This window comes from Eschrichtius robustus, chromosome 14 (assembly GCF_028021215.1).
Source record: "Eschrichtius robustus isolate mEscRob2 chromosome 14, mEscRob2.pri, whole genome shotgun sequence".
Lineage (NCBI taxonomy): Eukaryota > Metazoa > Chordata > Mammalia > Artiodactyla > Eschrichtiidae > Eschrichtius > Eschrichtius robustus.
In genome coordinates, this window is record NC_090837.1 from 82444981 (window position 1) to 82450980 (window position 6000).

The following is a 6000-nucleotide window of genomic DNA, read 5'->3' on the forward strand; positions in this document are numbered from 1 at the left end:
GAGACTGTCATATAGAGTGAAGTAAGTCAGAAAGAGAAAAATAAATATCGTATATTAACGCGTAGATGTAGAATCTAGAAAAATGGTACAGATGAACCTATTTGCAAAGCAGAAATGGAGACACAGACGTAGAGAACATATGGACACCAAGGGGGAAGGGGGGGTGAGATGAACTGGGAAATTGGGATTGACATACATACATTACTATGTATAAAATAGATAACTAATGAGAACCTACTGTATAGCACAAAAAACTCTACTCAGTGCTCTGTGGTGACCTAAATGGGAAGGAAATCCAAAAAGGAGGGGGTATATGTATACATATAACTGATTCACTTTGCTGTGCAATAGAAACTAACACAACATTGTAAAGCAACTGTACTCCAATTTTTAAAAAAATGGCCAAGAGTTGATCATTACTGAAACTGAGTAATGGGGACATAGGTATTCCTTATGCTATACTCTCTACTTGTGTATATATTTGAAACTTTGCACAATAAAAGGTTAAGAATAAATAAATCAAGCAGAGGGTCATCTTTAGATTCATCTATATGTATGCAGGGCCCATTGTGTGCAGCAGTTTTACCTGTATTTTATTTAACTGTTGCGACACAGCCCCTTATTATGGAGGTTCAGACGGATGAAACAACTGGCCGGATGTCAGGCCGCTGGTGAGTGGCAGAGTCGGGGACTCACATTCAGGCTTTCAACTCCAAGTACAGTGCTCATTCCATTGTGTCAGTGGTCATCGCCTAAGAAAGCAAAAGAATCACCTTGGGAGCTTATTTAGAATACAGACTGCAGTACTCCCCTGAAAGTGCCTCCTGTCCAGAAGATTTGGGGTGAGGCTCAAAAATTAGTGTTTTCGTAACTCTTCCGGGTGACTGTAATGCAGGTGACTTACAGGCTGCATCTAGAGAACACAGTCTGCAGGGTCGAGCCAAATGGAATGAAGGATGATAGGAGATGCGGCCTTCCCAGAAAGACAGCTGAGTTCTGAAGCCCCAAGAGAGGAGTCTACCCATCCTTGCCTCCTGTAGGTATTGGGGTGATGAATCCCACTTTGGCTGGGTCTCTAGGCCCTTCTGTAAGGGCTGAATGATTAAGGCTGTACTAAGGTAGAAAAGGCAGGATTCGAATCACCTAGAACAGTCTCCTCAAGGATGTAGAGCAGAAAGGCACGTTTAACTCAGAAACAAGCACCGAGTACCATACATCTCTTAAAGGAGCAGCCTCCCAAGGCGGTAAATATCAGCTGCTTTCCTCCTTTGCCACACAGAGGGATGAGTTCTTGCCTAACTCTAATCTTGTCTGCTCATGCCTGCCAAAGCCTCTAATGAACATGCTGGAGTTCTCTGTCTTCTCTTGGAAATGCTGATAGAGCATCTGGTGGGGCAAGTGCTGGGGGAGGATGTCACGAAGTTTCTTCTGAGACTTGGGAGGCAAAGTTGACTCCCCTTCCAGTACCCCACGTCCCAGTCAGAGAAGGCTCCTGGGACCCGGTCTCATGTTTTGCTAATGAGAGGGGTTTAGAAGGCCCAATTACACCTTCTACCTCAGTGGTTCTGCCCCTTAGCTACATATTCGAATGATCTGGGGAAGTCTAAAAAGCTCTGAAATAGATAACCAACAAGGACCTATTGTATAACACAGGGAACTCTACTCAATACTCTGTAATAACCTATATGGGTAACGAATCTGAAAAAGAATAGATACGTGTACATGTATAACTGAATCACTTTGCTGTACACCTGAAACTGACACAACATTGTGAATCAACCGTACTCCAATATAAAATAGAAATTAAAAAAATAAGTGCACTGGGAAACCAAGAAATCAAAATTAAATAAAAAGCTCTGAATGCCTAGACCCCCTCCCCCACTCCAGACCATCATATCAGGATAGTGACAGTGGGACCCAGGTGTCTCTATTTTTTAGGACTTCCCAGGTGATTCCCATGTGCAGCCAAGATTGAGAACCACTCCCAGTAGTATAACATTGCCACCCCCTTTGAGACATGGCTTTCAGACTCTTGGTACCTGAGTTCCTTGAGGACGAGAACTAGACATCCCTCCACTCCTGTATTTTCCTCAGCATCCAGAACCACTGGGTGTAGATGCTATCCTCAACAAATACTTCATTGATTCAAGAAGTATTCAGTGGACCTACTGTGTGCCGGATGTAGGGAATATAAAATCATTCATAATACACAGTCCTGGCTGAGCAGAAACTGGCAATAAAGTTGGGAAACAAGATACGCCAACATAAAAGTTAAAATAATAATGAAAGAATTAAATAGCAATTCAAGATATTTTGCTGCAGTTGTTTGTCACATGTGCCCTGGCTGAGTGGTTTCAGAAGAGAGCAGTTATTCGGGTGATCCCAGGAAGCTTTATCTACGAGGTAGGTCTTGAGGATATGAAAGATTTGGGCAGTGGAAGGAGAGAAGAGGGGGAGAGAAGGCTTGAAGATAAAACTTCTCCAGGTAGGTGGAAAGGCCCACACTCAAGACTCCATGCCAAGCTTCATGAGGCCAAGTCCTCCACTTCTAGAGCACTCTGGCATTTTAGGGAATCTCGTTTTTACTTCCTAACTGAGAATCTAGAGCATGTATTGGAAAGAACACTGTACTGTGAGTCAGGAAACCAAAGGAAGACGGTCACATCTCAACCTCTCTTGTCCTCGGTCTCTATTAAACAAGAGGTGGAAACTAAGAGAAGTTTAATGCCCTCTTTCCATCTGAAATTCTGTAATTCAGTTCCCAGGACCGTGAGGCATAGATTCTATTTTTATAATAAACCTTATTAAGGTATAACTTATACACAGTAACTGCACCTAATTTGAATGTATATTTTGATGAGTTTTCAGATACATATACCCACGCAACCACCACCATAATCAAGACAGAGGACGTTTCCATCACCGCCAAAATTTCCTCCACGTCCCCTCCCAGTCAATTGCCACTCCACCCATTCCAGCCCCAAGTAACCACTGATCCACTTTCTGTCACTGTAGATTAGATTTGCTTTTTCCAAAGTTAAATGTAATCACATAGTCTTTTGCGTCTGGCTTCTTGAATTCAGCATAATGTTTTGAAATTCATCCACCAGTATGTATCAGTAGCTTGTTCCCTTTTAATGCTAAAGAGCATTCCATTGAATGGATATACCACAATTTGTTTACGCGTTCATCTATTAACAAAAATTTGACTTGCTCCCAGGTTTTGGCTGTTATAAATAAAACTTCTATGAACTTTCATGTACAGTTGAACCTTGAATAACGTGGGAGTTAGGGGCACTGACCCTCCATGGGGTCAAAAATCTGTGTATAACTTTATAGTCGGCCTTCTGTATCCACAGTTCTGCATCCATAGAGTAAATCAACTGCAGACTGCATAGTACCATAGTACATATTTGTTGAAAAGAAGCTGTATACAAGTGGACCCATGCAGTTCAAACCCATGTTGTTCAGGGGTCAACTCTATAAGTCTGTGTGTGAACATATATTTTCATTTCTCTTGGGCAAATACCTAAGACTAGGATTGTTTTCATGGCTGCATGGTGAGTATATACTTAACTTTAAACTTTTCCAAAGTGGTTATACCATTTTACATTCTCACCATTTATGTATGAGTGATCCACATGCTCTGCATTGTTGCCAAAAGTTGGTATTGTCAGTCTTTTTAATTTAGCCATACAGGATGTGCTTTTTTTTTTTTAACATCTTTATTGGAGTATAATTGCTTTACAATGTCGTGTTAGTTTCTGCTTATAACAAAGTGTATCAGCTATATGCATACGTATATCCCCATATCCCCTCCTTCGCACATCTCCCTCTCACACCCCTGATCCCACCCATCTAGGTAGTTGCAAAGCACCGAGCCGATCTCTCTGTGCTATGCAGCTGCTTCCCACTAGCTATCTATTTTACATTCGGTAGTGTATATATGTCCATGCCACTCTCTCACTTCATCCCAGCTTACCCTTCCCACTCGCCATGTCCTCAAGTCCATTCTCTACATCTGCGTCTTTATTCCTGTCCTGCCCCTAGGTCCATCAGAACCTTTTCTTTTTTTTAGATTCCATATATATGTGTTAATATACGGTATTTGTTTTTCTCTTCCTGACTTACTTCACTCTGCATGACAGTCTCTACGTCCATCCACCTCACTATAAATAACTCAATTTTGTTTCTTTTTGTGGCTCAGTAATATTCCATTGTATACATGTGCCACATCTTCTTTATCCATTCATCTGTCGATAGACACATGTCCTGGCTACTGTAAATAGAGCTGCTATGAACATTGTGGTACATGACTCTTTTTGAATTATGGTTTTCTCAGGGTATATGCCCAGTAGTGGGATTGCTGGGTCATATGGTAGTTCTATTTTTAGATTTTTAAGGAACGTCCATAGTGTTCTCCATAGTGGCTGTATCAATTTACATTCCCACCAACAGTGCAAGAGGATTCCCTTTTCTCCACACCCTCTCCAGCATTTATTGTTTGTAGAGTTTTTGATGATGCCATTCTGACTGGTGTGAGGTGATACCTCATTGTAGTTTTGATTTGCATTTCTCTAATGATTAGTGATGTTGAGCATCCTTTCATGTGTTTGTTGGCTATCTGTGTATCTTCTTTGGAGAAATGTCTATTTAGGTCTTCCACACATTTTTTGATTGGGTTGTTTGTTTTTTTGATATTGAGCTGCATGAGCTGTTTTTATATTTTGGAGATTAATCCTTTGCCCATTGCTTCATTTGCAAATATTTTCTCCCATTCTGAAGGTTGTCTTTTCATCTTGTTTATGGTTTCCTTTGCTGTGCAAAAGCTTTCAAGTTTCATTAGGTCCCATTTGTTTATTTTTATTTCCATTTCTCTAGGAGGTGGGTCAAAAAGGATCTTGTTGTGATTTATGTCATGGAGTGTTCTGCCTATGTTTTCCTCCAAGAGTTTTATAGTGTCTGGCCTTACATTTAGGTCTTTAATCCATTTTGAGTTTTTGTGTATGGTGTTAGGAAGAGTTCTAATTCCATTCTTTTACATGTAGCTGTCCGGTTTTCCCAGCACCACTTATCGAAGAGGTCTCTTCTCCATTGTATATTCTTGCTTCCTTTATCAAAGATAAGGTGACCATATGTGCGTGGGTTTATCTCTGGGCTTTCTATCCTGTTCCATTGATCTATATTTCTGTTTTTGTGCCAGTACCTTGCTGTCTTGATTACTGTAGCTTTACAGTATAGTGTGAAGTCAGGGAGCCTGATTCCTCCTGCTCCGTTTTTCTTTCTCAAGATTGCTTTGGCTATTCGGGGTCTTTTGTGTTTCCATACAAATTGTGCAAGTTTTTGTTCTAGTTCTGTGAAAAATGCCCTTGGTAGTTTGATAGGGATTGCATTGAATCTGTAGATTGCTTTTGGGTAGTATAGTCATTTTCACAGTGTTGATTCTTCCAATCCAAGAACATGGTATATCTCTCCATTGGTTTGTATCATCTTTAATTTCTTTCTTCAGTGTCTTATAGTTTTCTGCATACAGGTCTTTTGTCTCCTTAGGTAGGTTTATTCCTAGGTGCTTTATTCTTTTTGTTGCAGTGGTAAATGGGAGTGTTTCCTTAATTTCTCTTTCAGATTTTTCATCATTAGTGTATAGGAATGCAAGGGGTTTCTGTGCATTAATTTTGTATCCTGCTACTCGACCAAATTGATTGATTAGCTCTAGTAGTTTTCTGGTAGCATCTTTAGGATCCTCTATGTATAGTATCATGTCATCTGCAAACAGTGACAGTTTTACTTCTTCTTTTCCAATTTGGATGCCTTTTATTTCTTTTTCATCTCTGATTGCTGGGGCTAAAACTTCCAAAACTATGTTGAATAACAGTGGTGAGAGTGGGCAACCTTGCCTTGTTCCTGATCTTAGAGGAAATGGATTCAGTTTTTCACCATTGAGAACGATGTTGGCTATGGGTTTGTCATATTATCATGTTAACCCCTTTATTATGTTGA